At 39.2% G+C, this 18,189-nt stretch overlaps 2 long non-coding RNA genes across 2 annotated transcripts; both read right to left on the bottom strand.

The window, feature by feature from the left end:
• Positions 1–13,756: 13,756 nt before the first annotated feature.
• LOC136985409 (uncharacterized) lies at positions 13,757–14,484 on the bottom strand. The gene is made up of 4 exons (XR_010882341.1): positions 14,417–14,484; positions 14,290–14,358; positions 13,974–14,063; positions 13,757–13,781 (listed from the first exon to the last, which is right to left on the bottom strand). It is a non-coding gene; the product is annotated as an uncharacterized lncRNA (long non-coding RNA).
• Positions 14,485–15,521: 1,037 nt separating this feature from the next.
• On the bottom strand, positions 15,522–16,139 carry LOC136985403 (uncharacterized). Its single transcript, XR_010882339.1, has 2 exons — positions 16,097–16,139; positions 15,522–15,744 (listed from the first exon to the last, which is right to left on the bottom strand). It is a non-coding gene; the product is annotated as an uncharacterized lncRNA (long non-coding RNA).
• Positions 16,140–18,189: the final 2,050 nt, after the last annotated feature.

Raw genomic sequence — 18,189 nt, 5'->3', positions numbered from 1 at the left:
AGTAGGTTACGCGTGTCCTGATCTTCTTGTACAGACCTTGCAAATTCCCACTATCGTCCGTCCGTCTGTCGTTTCTCAATCTCGGAAACAAAGTTAGACAGATGAAATTCAAGATCAGATATGGAGAAAATAGGGGCAGGAATCCCGATTAACTATATAAGAAATTCCGATCTATACCAGGAGACACGTGATTTCAACTCGAAAATTTTCCCCTGAGAGCAGTTAGATAGATGACCGGCACAACTCTACTGGTAACAGGAAAATATTATATACAGGAGCAAGACACTACTAATTTGACGTGGAGAAGCATATATTTCCGATTAAATAAATTAAAAATATGATTAAAATTGCACCCCAGCATTATAACGATGTCACAATAAGTAATTGCTTGTTTTACGAAAAAATAAATTCAGTTATTTTCGAATCCGAATTTAAATGATTCTGATAAATTTGATTTAATTTTCGAAAGTGAAACGGCTTACGAAATATGAAGCCAAGTTCATATGAATATATTTCAATGATTATTTTCATCTCTGAATGTTAAGACAAGACCATCAGACAATATTCATTATTGGCAGGCTGAAACGAAGTCCTAGAGTCAAATTCAGCCTTTTAGCCCCAAGATACAAAAGACTTCCAAAACTTAATCATTTTTTAAAGAACACAAGAATTTCTTATGACGTGTGGATAAAAAATTATATTTTATAGTTTTAGAGGAAGGATGAGATTCCAACTTTGTAAGTAGAGCAAGCCTCATCTCACTTCTTTCATGTCCTGATTATTAGATTTGACACCAGCAATTTAGTATAATAGGGTAGTCCCTATTCTGGAATTTACGCGTTAGAGTCGAAAACATTTTTCGACGTATAAATTTAAATCAATCATTTAAATTTATATTCCAATTACTTATATGTAGTACAATGTTGACTTAAGCATAATCTACAAGATACATCAATATGTTATGCATATAAGTTATGATTAAGTAAATATTTTTGATTCTAGTGAAAAAATCATTTAAAAATTGATATCGTTAGTGAAAATATGAAAAAAAGCAATCTTATAAAAATTATTTAAAATATAAAATGTTATTTTTGAGCTTTATCATTTCTATTTTAAGAAAAATTAAGTTTGTTCATGAATAAGAATTGAATTTTTTAAGTTCAGTCACGATTACTTGAATATAAGGTTGGAGAACTCCTTCCAAAAACTGTCTAGAAACAAGCTCTGCCACTAGGGCGGAGCTATCAGCAACTCTGGTCTAGAGAACCTGTAATGAGAGAGTGGTCATACGAGTAGCAGCCGCCATGTCTTTTCCAAGACATGGCGGCAGCTACTCGTATGACCACTCTTAGCCGCAGCCACATACTACACTTAATTGGGGAAACGGAAATAATCTAGCAATTATTTAAATGAAAATTCGAACGGAAATGAATGTCGTTTTCGATTTTTAGAATTAATTTTTACTGTTGTTATTCGGTTATTTAATATGCTATTTAATAATTTTCTTATTTGTTAATAAATTCTTTTATACAGTAACATTTAGACTTAAACTTTTTGTTTAAAAAAAGAAAAAAGAAAATAAATATAAGATACATTTAAAAAATGCTCTTTCAAATAAAAGTGCAACGATGTGCATATCTAAAAATGTGAAATAATGTTAATTACTATTTTTTCAAGATATAATTTTATTTTTATTAATTACTGTAATGATATAACTATGTACTGTAGATATTTTATGCGTTTTTAAAGTCTACAAAATGAAATGAAATTTTTATATTTGTTCAAATCTTTATTACTTATATTTCTACACAAATAAAAATTATAGTTTTCATTTAATTCGTTATCTTTTATATAATGTCTTTTATAATTTTAAAAATAAATGGTATTCGTTTGCCTGGTGAATAGGCGGGACGACGGGATATATACTTTTGTTCTCCGAGACGTTTCGTATCATTTTGTCACGTTTATTTAGTCTATTTTTAGAACACAAAACAACTTTAATTAACATTCAGGATATTTTTAAAAAATTGGCTCGTCATTCATTGCGTCGGATAAATGTTCTTCATTAACAAATTCCAAAAATTATTAAACAACATATTAAATAACCAAATAACAACAGTAAAAATTAATTTTAAAAATCAAAAACGACATTTATTTCCACCCGAATTTCCATTTAAATAAGTACTAGATTATTTCTGTTTTCCCAACTAAGTATAGTATGTGTCTGCGGCTAAATAAGCAGTTTGGAAAAGACATGGCGGTAGCTATTCGTATGACCACTCTGTCATTAGAGGTGTTGAGGCGCAAGGACAAACGTTAAACTTGTACGGCAAGCAGAAGTACACGTTTGACGTTTTAAGTCCAAGTAAAAGACCTTGCGGCGCTCGTTCACAACATCACGTGACTCAGTGAAAGTCGCGCATTGACTCACGGGAAATTTGTTGAAAAAATGGCGGATACATTTAACGTCGAGGGTTACCAGCGAAGATAAATAAACAAATTAAACTGTTTAAAAGTATTTATAGGGTGTTTAATAACACTAAATAATTATTTTTAATTCTCCTACCGTACGATAGGACTACCTTATACTTTTGTCGAGGGAAGTAGTGGCTTATGTAAATTCGGAAAATAATTAGAAATTTTAAGTAAAAATCCAATATAGGTACAGTACGTGGCCGGCGCTATTTACATTTAATAAAAATATAAATACGACTTTTACAAAGAAAAAACTTTGTATATTGTCCTCCTTATTCACCGTTCGCACCATCAGCAGTCCTTGAACAACTCACACAAATTTCGGAGACGACCTTCCTTTGTAGGCTGCTCTTGTTCTTGTTCTTGTTCTTGTTCGTGGGTTTATGTTGGAAGGTATGGCCGTTGTCGGCTTTTCTTCCGATGCGCCGCCTGGTGGTTAGGCGAAGCGGCCGGTCTTATATATGTACCGCTCAAGGGCTGAGATGTAGTGGCTCGGGTCTAAACCCGCGTGTGGCCAGTAAAGTTGGCTGAGGTGGCGAGTCTGGTTCAGGTCCAAAGAAAGGGCTTGGCCCAACTCCCGACGGGCCTCGTTGTACGCCGGACACACCAGCCAAAAATGATCGGGGGATTCCTCCTGCCCGCAGTGCTGGCAGTCCGGTGAGCGGCTAAGGTGACGAGAAAAAAGGAAAGATTGAAGAGGCGCCGTATTAGTACGTAACCTCGCCAAAAGCGATTCCGCACGGCGCGAGGAGGCCAGATGGTAAGGCCAAGGAGAGAACGGCCGGAGGTGCTCCCTCCCCTTGTGCCGGAGAGCAGCCGACCAATTGTCGGTGAGGGCGAGCACGATCTTGTCCCTGTTGAACCGACGTAGGTCTCTCGGGGTAAGGGAATGGCGCCAGGAACCAGTAAGATCGGTGTGACTGGCTGCCCTATCGGCCGCTTCGTTAATCTGAATGCCCGAATGTCCTGGGATCCAAACGAGGTCCAGGGGGGCGGGGAACCTGCTGACAATAGATGCAATGTCTGAGATAATGGCCGTCGATGAGAAAGAGACGTTCGTAATTGCCTGCAGGACAGAGCGGCTGTCTGAAAAAATTACGGTCGGACGATTATATTGAGAGGCGATCATCAGTGCTCGCTGAATCCCAATAGCCTCTGCCGTGAAAACGCTGCAGGCGTCGTGGAGACGCCAAGTCTCCCGGATACCCTCGCTAGGAATGACGATGCCGATCTGCGTCCTGAGAGTAGTTTTCGATGCATCAGTACCGATGCAGAACCTGTCGTACCAAAGTTTAGCGTGGAGCTCAGAGTAAAGGCTTTTCAAGCCCTCGGCGTGATCCGCACCCGCTACGGACCACTCGTTGAGGTGGACCTTGGGCCGGATCTGATCTGCACACGGAGGGAGGAAATTCTGGCGGTAAAGGCTGGCGACCGGGAGACTCTCCTTAGCGAAATGGGTAAAGACCCGGGCGACGTAAGGAGACTGAAAGCGGCGCCAATGGTGAGAGGCCAGACTGGGAGCCGCCTGGAAAAGGTGGAACAGAGGGCTTGATGAACCCCGAGATAAGTGTGTTACCGCATGCATTATCGCTCTGTGGCGAAGACGAAGCTGAAGCGGGATATACCCGGATTCCGTATAGAGAGAGATCAGGGGAGTCGATTTGGGGACCCCCAGCGCGGTACGAAGGGCCTCGTGTAAAGGGCGCTCCATACGGCTAATGCTGGAGGGCGGAGCCCCCTCCAGGAGCGGGGCGCCAAATTCCGCCATTGGGCGAAGCACCGAGTAGACAAGGTGCAAGAGGTCGGCGGTCCGAGCCCCATTTCGGCGGGAGGCAAAGTATTTTAAGTAGGAGCAGGACCGCGTTAGTTTGGTCCGGAGAAATTGGGCATGGTTGTCCCAAGTGAAAGTATGTGAGAGTTGGAGGCCCAAGACTCGGACTACCCTTTGCTGGGGGATGGTCCCCGAACTGAGGGTGAAAGATAAAGGTGAGCGATTGGTTTTAGCCGAAAAATCGATGGATGCGCTCTTGGTTGCAGAAAAGGACATGCTCCACCCCGACGCCCAATGTTCCAAGTGGTCTAGAGCTTGTTGGGCGCGGGCGTGGGCCTTGGTAGGGCTCGAGCTAGCTGAGAGAAGAAAGATGTCATCGGCATATACTATCACCGAAACATCCGGTGGAATAGCCCTCCAGAGATCGGCCATATATAAGGTAAACAGGAGGGGGGCCAGTACACTCCCCTGAGGGATGCCTTGCCGGAACGGGTGGGGATGGGAGAGGATTCCACGCCAGCGAACCTGGAATTGGCGGTCTAGCAGAAACGATCTAAGCCAAGAAAGAAACCTGCCCCCAATGCCATAAGTCCGGATCTTGGCCAGGAGGCCCTGCTGGTTGACCGAGTCGTAGGCCCCCTCCAAGTCGAGAGCCAACAAAAAGACCCACTTCCGTTGGGCCCGAGCCACTGCGACCTGATGGTGAAGGAGGAGCAAAGCTTCCTCGGCGCCCCGATAGGGCAGGAACCCAAAGTGGTGTGGGTGGAAGAAGGTGGAATTAGCCGCAGAAATATGGAAACGGTGCAGAACCATTCGTTCGAATAGTTTGGCCATGTGGGAAGTGAGAGAAATTGGCCGGTAGGAGGCGCAATTAGTCGCCGGGCGACCCGGTTTACGAATAGGAATAATATGGGCTAACTTCCACTCCTGGGGGCATGTCCCCGCCAACCATGCTCTGTTCAAGGCGGCCAGGAGGGCTGCAAGGCCAGACGGAGGGAGTGCACGAATGGCCTGGGCCTGGATGCGGTCCGGGCCCGGAGTGGTTGGGCGAAGGCCCCGAAGGGCCCGAAGCAACTCCGCTGGACGGAACGGGCCGTCCTCTAGGGTTAGCTGATCGTTGTGGTTCGCTGTGATTGGGGCGAAAGCGCCCGAAGGGCGGTTCCGACCAAAATAGGCGGCCAGCGCCTCGGCTTGCTGGGCTGGCGAAGTGATATCTTCCGTCGTACGCAGAATGAGGTGAGACGTTGGCGCGTCCGCGGGCGTGCGGAGGCGGCGAAAAATCCTATAGATCGTGGACGGAGAAGGAGGGGAGGAGCAGAGACGGCCCCACCACTCCCGACGCGCTTGTCGGGATTGCCGGCGGAGAAGGGCGCTGAGTCGTTTGTAGCGAGTCCAAAGAGCCAAGGAGGCAGATTGGCGGGCTTTACGAAAGGCCCTTCGTTTCTTAGCCCGAAGGAGGCTACAAGCCGGAGTCCACCAAGGTGGGGACCCAGGGGGAGGAGGGGCGCGCCACACCGAACAGTCCTCTACCGACTGCCGAAGCAGGCCGGCGAACTGGGAGTACGAAGGGGGGCGGTGGGCCAGTGAAGAGATGGAGTTCTCGAACCGGGTGGGGAAGTCGGACCAGTCAGTACTACAGCGAAAGCGTACCCGAGGCCCCTGCCGGGGTGCTAGAGCAGTAATGGAAAGGGAGACTGGGGCATGATCGCTTGATAGAGTGTCTGAGAGGACGTTCCAAGTAGTCGAGCCGAGCAAGTCCGGAGAGCAAAATGATAAGTCGAGGGCTGAAGCGCTAGAGGCACTGAACCGGGTAGGAACCCCCGAGTTCAGGCAACAAAGGTCTGCTGTGGAAAACCAATCGAAGAGTGCGCGTCCCGCCGTGTCGGGGTGGGTGCAGCCATCATCCCAGTAAGGATGATGCGCGTTCCAATCGCCGCAGATGATCCGAGGGCGAAAACCGTCCCGAAGCAAAGCGTCAAGATCCATATCCGGCTGAACACCTTGAGGGGCGTAGACGTTCACGAGGGAAAAAGGGCCCCCCGGGAGAAAGATCCTGAGCTCCTGGGTCTCCAGGCCCGCGATTCCTGGGGCGGCCGGAAGGAGGCGCGCGGGAATGGCCGTAGCCACCGCCGCTAAAAGACCGCCGCCGCGGGAATTGGGACGGTCACACCGGAAAATGGTGAACCCAGGGAGGGAGAAGGAGGCTGACGGGACAAGCCAAGTCTCCTGGATTAAAAGGACGTCTACCCCGCGGAGCCATGGTTCCGCCAAAAGAAGGTCCTTTTTAGCGCGTAAGCCTTGGGCGTTCCAGTGAACGATGCGAAGGGCCGAGTTGAATTGGGCCGGACTAGGCATTATGTGCCGATTGCGCTGACTGACGGTGGCGAAGTTTTACCTTTTCCGCCGGGTTGGCAGAGCCAAAGTCTTCCAACGATACTGTCCGGGTTGGACCAGGCGGGAAGGAAAGGTCCATGTCCGATGCTGGACCGTCTGAGTCGGAAGTAGCCTTTGGGGCCGCCTTCCTCTGTTTATTTCCTTTTTTCTTTCTAGGCGGGCCAGAGAGCGTAGGGCGTTCCTCCCGCTGCGGCGGACGTTTTTGAGCCTGGGAGGTAGGTAATTGTTGGGGTTGCGACGAGATGTTTTCGGGGAGAAGGAGTTCCGATTCCCTGGTGGGAGGGGTAGACCGAAATTCAGATCTAATTTGTCGGAGTTCAGTCCGTAGCGAGTCAATAGCCGCTTCCAGCCGGGCGATTCGCCGGGTCAAGGATTGGTGGTCCGGGCCCCGTGCTGAGTCGGCCTGATGGGTAGACTCTACCCTACCGCTGGGACCACTCTTGGCCTCCGGAACCTGGAGAGGTTTAGGCTTTGCCGCCACCTGGGCATAGGATGATTGCTCCGACGGCCGGAGACGCTTAGCCTCCGCATGCGAACAGCGGTGGATAACACTCAATTTGAGTAGCCGCGCTTCCGAGAGGTATGCCGGGCAGTTGGGCGAGTCCGCTCGGTGAGGGCCCCCGCAGCGAACGCACTTCTCCGCCGGGCGCGAGCACCCCGTGGAGTCGTGGTCCTCCCCGCAGTTTAGGCAACGACGGCGCCCACGGCAAGAAGCCGGAGCGTGGCCGAAAGTAAGGCAGCGCCCACAGAATCTGGGCTTAGGATAGAAGCGCTCGCAGCGAAACCGTTGATAGTACAGTTTCACCGACTCGATCGGGTCCGCACTGGCAATGGAGAAGTAAACCGTCGTACTAGGGGTCACCTCTGCCCGGTCGTTGAGTTTCCGCGTGAAGCGGCGCACCTCGACGACAGGCAACATGGCCTCCGTGAGCATTTCGTAAATCTCGGACGCGGTTAGCGAGACATCCACTCCTCTCAAGAGATACGCCGTTTGGGAGCATTCCGGGGCCAACCTGCCCCACACCGACAAATCCCCAAGAGACGTCAGGGCGAGAGCCGTTTGGGCGGTGGAGAAGTCCCTTGTTTTCAACAGAAGAAGCCCACTTCTGGAATAACGAACGTCCTCGATGAGCTCCGGGCGTGGGAATCGCGTCCGGAGTGCGGCGTGTAGCTCGGCCGGACGTAAACGACGAAGGGGGCCCTGGCCCTCCAGGAAGATCGTGAACAAGAAGTCCGATGGGAGGGACGGCCGAATAGAGCGGAGTTTATCCGCCTCCGCGAAAGGAGCCAAAAACCGCAGTCCCGAGAGATCGGGGCCCCCCGGGCCCGACTCCGGGGACCGGGGGCGAATGCGCGGGGGCGAGGACGCCTCCGAAGCCATGGAGCAGTCCACACCGGATAGGCCCGTGAATCGCGCTCCTACCTGGGAGAAAGCTGGGAAATACTTTAATTCCGGAAATCCTTTTTCGATGCTGAAGTAGCCACTCGGGGCACCAGCCACCAGGAAGTAATCTCTGCCTGGGAATGAGCAAAAACCGAACAGTCGAAAAGCCACCAAAAAACTTTACACTCCCAAAAACCAAAATATGAGAGAAACCAAAAAGCACAAGTCTAGCACTCGAATCTTCTGACAATTCGAAAGTCGCGCCAAAACCTGTACGCCATATTGGATCATTGGCTATCTCAACGTCTGTAGGCTGCTGCCTCCGCAAAAGAATGTAAAACAGGTAAAGCGTCCTCTGGTGCTAATGCCACAATCGTAAAAAGGAGAACGGTGAAAAAGGAGGACAACATGCAAAGTTTTTTCTTTGTAAAAGTCGTATTTATATTTTTATTAAAAATTTTTAGAAAATTTACAAACATATTACGCCGTTGATGGAAGAAGATGCCGTGGAAGAACAAACCTACCTTACGATAAGCTGCTATGAAGACAAATATATGTAAATTCTATAGGCACTTCACAACACTTACTAAAAAATTGAATTATTAAATAATTTCTGGATTAAAATCGTCTGTTTCTTTACAATATTATTCGTAAATGCTTAAATAATCATTATTTTAATAAAATACGTCAAAATTTTAATCCCAAACACACAAAATGAAGTTTAAATCGATCTTCTATTTGCCATGCTAGACTTACCAAACGCCATTATCAACCTTCTAGAATTGCCAGATGGCGGTGCTCGAACATCGGACGTACACGTTTTGGGTGAAAACGACGACCGCAACCTCTCTAATAAAACTGTCATTTAAGCATTGTTATTTTATGTTAAAATAACATGTTTTAAACTAAATACAATTATATTATTTCTTATTAACACAAAATATTCTCATTTTTTTTTTATTTAATCATTTTTTTCTTTTGCATTTTTATTTAATCACTATATTTATTTTTGTTTCTTTTTTTATTTTTTTATTTTATTTGTATAGTAACATGATTAGGTTGTAAGTTATTCTATAGAGAGGTTTCATGTCGACATCACGAGTGACGTCATGAGCATGCGCAATTGTCCAGCGCCATCTTTGTGACTGTTTGTGACTTGTTTACGTTTTGTGTGTGTTCACGTGCGTTTTAACTGGAGTTCTTGTGTTGTTTTTTTTCGTCGCGAATATCACTATGGTGATTTGTTGTGTAATTGGGTGTAATGCTAGTTCACTCAAGAACAAAGGAACATCATTTTTTAAAATTCCCGGCATTATTTGTCATCAAGGATCTCAAACTGAGGAGCTTTCACGACGAAGGCAAACTGCATGGCTCTCGAGAATTAACCGGAAAAATTTCGTTACGAATAAAGTGAATATCAATACAAGAGTTTGTCAGAAACATTTCATTTCAATATTTACGTTAATAAACACTAAGTTATATTTTAAAACCTAAAAGAGTTTACTGATTTGCTTATATTAATTTAGTTAGGTATAATGCATTTATAAACGAATAACTAACGTAATTTCAGGCTTTAGCTAGTGCAAACTTATAAACATTACACGTTAAAACGAAAAGCAAGTAGACTTATTATATGCTAGTTTCAACTAGAAAATAAAGGTACTGAACAATTTGAATTAAAAAATTTCCACGGCTGTTTTTAATTAGACTTTTACTTTCAGACAAAAATTCTTACTTAAGAAATACGTAAAAACACGAGTTTAAACAAACAAAAGAAAACATATCTTTCCAAGCAATATTACTTCGCTGTTATTAATTACTTTTACTTTTATATCAGGAGAAACCCAGCCACTTGTTAAATAGTTATGGGCCTCTAAAGATTTATAAGCTTTCATTTGTGACAGGGTGTAGAAATTTGTTGTAAAAACCAAATAGTTTATAATGTCACCAAATTCTACTTTCGGCCACAACTCTTGATATACGACGAAGTCTGATAAACTGGCTTCGTATGGATCGCCTTGACATAACGAAATTTTCTCTTCGTACAGAGCTGCATCTCGTCCTGTTAGACTGCTAGAATAGCTTGCAAGAAAAAAATCTTTTTTAACTTAATCCATGATAATAGAACTGCAGTATTTTTGTACGTTTAAACTAAAAAAAGACGTCGAATAACAGACTACGTGCAAGCTAAGCGAGCGAAAACTACCACAAAAATGGCGAATGGGCGGAGCAAACGTGTGTTTTATCACGTGACATGATTAGGTTGTAAGTTATTCTATAGACCCCGAGTGCAAGTTACTCGCGCGCCGCCCTGGTGGCAAATATTTACATAACACGTAGGAGTTCGCTAAAGAATGCATATGCGTTGTATCTGAGACATTTCGAAAACCGTACCTTGTGCAGTAAATCGCTTATTGTTTTTTAATTTGTATTTGAGTTATAATATTAAAAATGGGAAAATCAAATGTAAATTGTTCTGTGTTTGGATGTTCTAATACACTAGCAAACACTCAACATGTAACGCCAAAAGTTTCATTTTATTGTTTTCCTGCACGTCCACATCTTTAAGAAAGGCGCCAAATTTGGATAAATTTTGCTAAAAATTTATCCAAATTTGGCACCTTTCTTAAAGATAAAAATTAAAATAGCACAAAATCCTTTGTTATTTAAATGTGAGACAGCTATCAATTTTTTCAGCATCATATTCGTTGATTAAAGCAGAAAAAAATAAATAAAATAAAACTTATTATATATATCAGGCAAAAGATGTGATTTATGTTTTATTGATTACAGGAAGTGATGTGATAATGCAACGCTGTATCAGTTTTATTGTAACTTCAAGTATTTCTTCGTGTTACTCAAACAAAAGAAAGTTATCTTCTTTTTTATAAATATGGACTATTATTGGATCAATATTTTGTGTTCTTATTAATAACTTTAGGGGACACCGTGACGCATTAGGTAACTCAGGCATTGTCTAAGGGCGGCAAAAATCGAAAATTAAAATATATGTGACGTACTTTATTTTTCTTACTAGCTTCATAGAGATATTATATAAATAAATATGTATATATTTATATTTTTTCTCTTTTAAAAAATTTAAAAGCGCGGCTGCATCTAGAAAATTGATCGCTGTTCCTTTGTGTTTATAATATTAAATTAAAATAAAACATTATTTTAAATGTGCGAAAGTGCTTTCAAAACATTATTTAATTTTCATTGAGAGCATTTGTTTGTAAGCGACATGTACCCTTACGGAGACCCTGAGAAAACGTGACTCTATGGATGGATGTTAGTCTGGGAATGTGTGGGAATGTTAGTGTGGGCCTGTTTGAAGCTTTTGTGCTTTTGGTCAAAAATTTCTGAAATTTTTCAGGAACGTTTGTTTATTAGGAAAAAGATGCTATTAAATTTTGATGATTAATGTTACTTATGGCAGCGAACGTGGCGGCCGTTCCGACTGTTCGTGCTCTCGACTGACCTCCCGGAGGGGACCCGCCGGCAGGCCGCCATGTGCTAAACGTCACTAGTTATTGATTCACGGTAGTTATTGAACAAAGTAAAAAAAGGGGGAAACGTCTACTAAAGGCAATTTTAACGGCAAGCGACGCGACTCCCGATCGCAATAGCGAGGCCGACTTAGCGGAGAGAGCGACGCGACTCCCTATCATCGCGCGATCGCCGGAAGAAAGTATGATAAATTTTTTATTTTTCGTCTCCGGTCCAAAAGTAGGGTATCGTTGAACTCGTCTCGGTCCCCTCAGTTCAGATATATACTCAAAGTCCCGAAATTCCATAGATCCCCTATCTTTAGTATCCCCTACCTATAGTATCCCCTTATCTTTAAAATGAATTTACATATCTATCATTTCGAAATTAAATATTCAAAACTTTTAATTTATTATGCAAGTTTATTCAAGTAAGAGCAGAGTAAGGTCAAAGACCAAAACTCCATACATTAATGTGCGAGATATTCATTTGAAAATGTTGAAAATTTTTATTCGTTCACATATATAAATAACAACAAGAAGAGACTACAGTGTGAGCTGATTAAATATGAAATATAAATAATAGTACATATGAGCAATCAAAGGAAAATATGCAAATTCAGCAGTGTTATGCAAAAAAGTATAACAGCGATATTTTCCAGTCGAAATTTCTATATTCTTATGACTAATAAATTCACTACAATAAATTAAATTTAAAATAATAGTACATATGACTCCGCGACTGGCTCTGAATGTTCTGTGGAGTGAACCATTGCATTGCATGATAAAAATACTGATTTGTGTACAGGCGTTGGAGTTATCTGGATAACTCCTCAGATCTTTGAGCTCAAAATCTCAAACTGCCACTCAGTTAAATATATTTAATAAAACCTTAACAAAGATCAAAATGAAATTTTGCAATGTTTTAAACACAAAATTATGTCCTTTCCACACAGAGATATCTTGTAATGTGATTCATTTAATGAGATAAACTTTAAACATATTTTTACTAACTTCATGAAAAGAATAATTATAGAAAAGTAAATAGAAAAAGTTTATATAAAAGATAAAGTAAATGTTTTCTGCAGTTCGAGTCTTCATTGAATTCAACTAGGTGTATTAAGCACAAAGCAATATTAACAAAAAACAAAAGTTTCATTATTTGTGATAAAGTACAATAAAAATCATATTCGTATAACAGCGATATTTTCCAGTCGAAATTTCTATATTCTTATGACTAATAAATTCACTACAATTTTGCAAAATGTCTGAAATTGTGAATAATAATAGCTATGAAAATATCGTGTAAAAACCATTTCCACGTGTAGTTCCGACATTTAATTTGTGGTTGGTTTCTGCTTTACTTTAAGGAAAACTCTACGAATACATTTTGTTACATATACAAAAAAGATATAAATATTGATAGTTACAACACTACAATGTAATGTCTCCTGCTTAAAAAATACTTTCTTTTGTTTATTTTCGAACACTTATAACAGAGTTTGAAAGGCATTTGATATTGACTTCGATTTAATAACTATTTCGTTCTACAATCTGCGATGTATAAAATTTTTGTTGCATTATTCTCACATGCTAGGATATCTGTATTCACAATTTCATCGTGGAATCTTTTTGTTAATTAATAAAAAGCAGTATGAAAGATTTAATTGTCAGTAGTAACAATTGCATAAATTTATAGTGATAAAAACCAGCACTATTTTCGAAATTTGAAAATAACAATTATTTATTATTATTAAGTTTCTATTGTATACTAAGAGACATAATAATAATATTAATAATAAATTTTTCTTTTGATTACTTATCGTAGCACCGATCCTTTTTGAAAGTTCATTATTATTGCTCTGCTTACAGCCCTAAAAATTATTATTTCATATATGCTACTCTGATATATTAATATTACACTTTAGATTCCAATATGAAAATGATACGAACTTTAAAATTTGAAATAATATTGTTTCTCACCATATAAACTTTTTGCAGGGTGTATTAATTTTTATATTACAAATTATATGTAAAATATATTAAGGTTATCACAGCCTTTCGTGTTAAAAAGGAATTTGATATCATAACCTAAACACAAATGACAAATTCGTCATAAAATGTTTAGTAATAATGAAGTTTCGTGTGCTGTATACTAATTATATTCAGTATAATTAGATAAGAATATTTCGTTACATTGTGTGTTCCTTTTCGATTCCTTCCTTAACTTTATAAGTCCTGAAAAAACAGAATGCAGAGTACTCGCCATCTGAAAAGAACGAAAATCGAAATTATTTAGTTACATCAATATTTAGAAATGTGCTATAATTTTATGGAAAAGAAAACATTATATAATTATAAGCTGAAATAACCTTGAAAAGAATTTTAAAATTTAAAACTTTTTCATAATTTTTCAGAGTAAGGAATTTATTAAATATTTATGATTATAAAATGATATCACCTTGAAGATGGTTTTCTTGTTTATATCGAAGAAACCACCGATTGAAAGACACAAGGAAACTTTTCCAAATCTCTTCATAAAATCTAAAATCTGAGAAACGAAATGAACGATAACCCACAATAACGAATTAAATCAAAAGATGTAAACAATATTTGTTAATTAAATTTAATTTTAATAAATATTAGCTGGTGTTGAAATATATTAATTGTGATCATATAAAAATATGGCCATAATTTATTATATTTGGGTATTTAGGAAATACGCTTAACTTTAATAACACTTAATGCAGCTATTAGTAATGAATAAAAATATATACCTTGACTTTTAGTTCCAGTTTATGTCTGCAATCTGCAAATTGACGAATATCTTGAAAACCGTTTTGCATCTAGAAAAATAACATAATTAATGTTTGAAAAAAATTAAATATTAAAGAAAATACTTACCGTAAATGCAAAACAGGACAATAAACATCCCCAGATTACAAAGATGAATGTGTAAGTAGCAGAAGCAAGGAATGCAAGTTGTTTCATTGATTCTTTCATTTCTAAAAAGAGATGAGCATAAAACCAAAAACTCGTCAACCAGATGACAGCAAAGTACAGAATGCAAAATGAATAATTAAATTTAGTGTTGAATTGATTGATGATTATCCACAATTCTTGGTGACGTAGCATCAATTCTTTCAGTTTATTGGGCATATACTTGTGTTTCTTTTTCAATAAAGAGAGCTCAAACAGCGACATGTTCAAATTCTTTATACGCGATCAAAAAGAATAAAGTTATTAATGTTAAAGTAAATGTAAATCCTCCTGTTACAGTTATGATAACTATACCACGCAGAGTACTGCATAACAGGGGTTCGAATTCAAATATCTTTTTCCTTTTGACTCCGGGATAAGTAAAACATACATTTATAAATTGATTATAAATAATATTTATCATTAAAAAGAAAAACATCAACAGGGGAATTTTTCTAAATAAAGAATTGTTTTCGTTTTGTTGGAAGTATTCATTTTTTAAATCAATTTCTACATCGAGTTTGTTGTCATTTTTTGTAAGAATAGTTAAGCATACAGAATAGGTTAAGCGATATTATTGCAAAAGCCGTAGTGAATACTATGGGCTCACTGGTTATATCATCAGCCCACCCTTTACAAATTGCATATTTATTCAAATTTGGTATTATCTGCCAGAACAGCAATAAAGTCCATGTCCATAAAGCATATTTTACGAATTTCGCATAATATATTTTTAATTTAATCATTTTTAGACTAAACATTTTTTTTCTGCTGATACATATGTTGAAAGCATCGCAGCCAAAGATGATAGTCATCATTATGCAAGGTTCTAACAAACAGGTCAAACAAATTGTTTCTTGTAAATTAGAATACATTTTTCGTGTTTGTTACAAATTATTCAGAAAAATTTGAATCATTAACTTATGTTTGTATAAATTATGTTGTTAATAAACATTCTATAATAGTATATATTAATTGAATAATTATATGATTTGCGAAAGTTCATGATAAATTAATGAATTATAATCGGTTGCTCTATCAAATAATATTATTTTAATACTTTTTCCATAAAATATCATTTTTCGTTTCGTTTAAATTCGGGTTTACATCGGTTTATTACAGTTTTATCAATTCATTTATAAAATTGTCATCGGATTCATTTAATTCGTGTTGATTATTATTTGCAAAAATGTCATGCTGACTCTTGCTGAGGATTTAATAAGGATTTTTATTAAACACCGAAAAAAGGCAAGCTAAAAAATAAAAGTAAAATAAACATCAACAATATTCGATAATCAGCAAATAATATCTATATCTATATATACGTATGTTTCAGTCAAAACCCGTTTTTAGTTAGAACGCGTTTTAACTAGTTGAAACTATTTTATATTGGAAGTCTAGTTTTGTCTAGTTAAAATTAGTTTTAAATCAAATTCATTTTTGACTAGTAGTAAATTCTAGTTTTAACTAGACAAAACGGGTTTTAACAAAGACATCCAGTGTAAACAGTTTCAACTAGTTAAAACGCATCTTAACTAAAAACTGGTTTTGACTGCAACATATAGAGTGATTCGAGGTAAGATGGTAAGCGGGAAAGATGCCTACTTTTTGATATTTTCAAACGGTGACGTCAGATATTGTCGTGTTTGTATGATGGATCGTTTGGCCAATATTGAGTGCCGAAACCTGTAGTTGGGCTACCGTTACCTCATTTTCTACATCTGAGAAGAATAAAAGCAAGATAAGAACGAAGTTTTTGTTGTGAAATGTTTCTAGAATCATTTTAAAACTAAAATTTTTCTAAATTTTCGTCGGATGATAAAAATTTTTCTGTATAAATTAAAAGACACAGTCGTTTCTAAAAGTTTGTTCTAGAACAAGAAAGAAAATGGTGATTGTCTAAAGAACTTTTAGAAACGACTGTGTCTTTTAATTTATACATTAAAACTAAAATTTAAAATAGAATTTATTAAAAATTGCGAAAAACAATTAATGTGTGAGTTAATGTTCTAAAGTTTCCATTGTGAGCTACCGCCGATCCCGATCGGACATGCTAGAACACGTGACTCCACTAGGCAACTTACCCCGACAAATGGGAAAGATGCCACATTTTTCTTCGGGTAACATGCCTATTTTTTGTTAATTGAATTCCACTATGCCTGTTTTTAATAAATTGTTGTTTTCTCGTTTTATTGCAGGATATGCATAGAAATCATATAAGGACTTCTCAAAAAGGTTTCTGGACTGAAAAAAGCTTTCAGCTAGCTATAGAGCACGTTAGATACTTACTATGAAGTACTTTGTACTACATATGCAATAAATTAAATTTGGTTAAGATATTCGAAAATTAATTTTATGCAATTATATTTGTTATCTTACCCTAATGGCATTTGGCGTCTCACCCGGATACTTGGGGTGAGATGCCTAAAATGCCAGACAGTAAAAAAGTCGTCATTGCAAACACAATAAACAATTATTTTTCATATACTCCAAAATTTTATTAGAAAAACATGCTCAAGAATATGATAATTATGTTAGAGGCCTCCAAAATCCAAATTATCGCTATAATTTCCTTCATAAGCAAAATGTTGGGCATATTCTACGAATCACTATACATAACTATTTATTTCCCCGAAACATATTTATGTAGCTAAAATTAGTTTTAACTAATGTTAAAAGTTAAAACTATTAATAGTTTTATCTAAAATCAAAACATGTACAGCAGTAAATTAACTAGATAAAACCCGTTTTGTCTAGTTAAAACTAGAATTTACTGCTAGTCAAAAATGAATTTGAGTTAAAACTAGTTTTAACTAGACAAAACGGGTTTCAACAAAGACTTCCAGTATAAACTAGTTTCAACTAGTTAAAACGCGTTCTGACTAAAAACGGGTTTTGACGTGTTTGTGCCTATATTTCACTCTGCAGCTAAAACTACACATCTCATATGAATGGTGTTTTGTGTGTGGTAGTAGCTCCAAGTCTTCCATCGTGAAATATGGTGGTTACGTGTCAATAGCTATAAGGGTGTGGGAGATATGGGGGTTGAAAGTGGTTGACTTCGAAAATGTGTGACTCTTCAATAAGAATGTTCCAGTTTTCTCTAAAAAGTTCCAAAACCAAGAGGTGAAATTGGGTAGATAGTTATGGTACATCAATGAAACACAGACTAAGAAGGGCTTTTCGGAAAGGGAGAGAATTAAGGCTTTAATCTGAAGAACGGCTTCTACTGTACTACAGTGGACCCCCGATATAACGCGCATGTAACGGGAAACAACACCCGCGTTATAAGGTAAACCGCGTTATGCCGAGCGTACGCCATCGTTACACGGTGGCGACACAATAAATTTAGGGTGCGACTACGCAGACGCGAGCGAGCGAATTTTCCGAGCGAGCGAGAATATGTAGCGAGAAGAGGCGAGACGCGATAAATATCAAAACCTGTCAGATATGAGCGAGAACCAGAAATTCGCGTCTCGCTTGTGCATGGTTTTCCTTTGCGAAAACTAAATCGCTCGCAACCTCTCGCTCGCTCTAAATTCGCGTCTGCATAGTCACACTTTTACTCAGAACGATTTGAACTATATACTGAAACCTCTCATCAACTACGTACATATTATGTATTTTAATAAAAAACCCAATTTATTTATTAAGTGTTTTATTGAAATTCACATAACATAATTATACAGCTTAATAAG

Source organism: Centruroides vittatus, unplaced genomic scaffold, assembly GCF_030686945.1.
Source record: "Centruroides vittatus isolate TY-2023 unplaced genomic scaffold, ASM3068694v2 contig_1210, whole genome shotgun sequence".
Classification (NCBI taxonomy): domain Eukaryota; kingdom Metazoa; phylum Arthropoda; class Arachnida; order Scorpiones; family Buthidae; genus Centruroides; species Centruroides vittatus.
The sequence above is the reverse complement of the archived record's forward strand: the minus strand, read 5'-3'. Positions and strand labels throughout refer to the sequence as shown.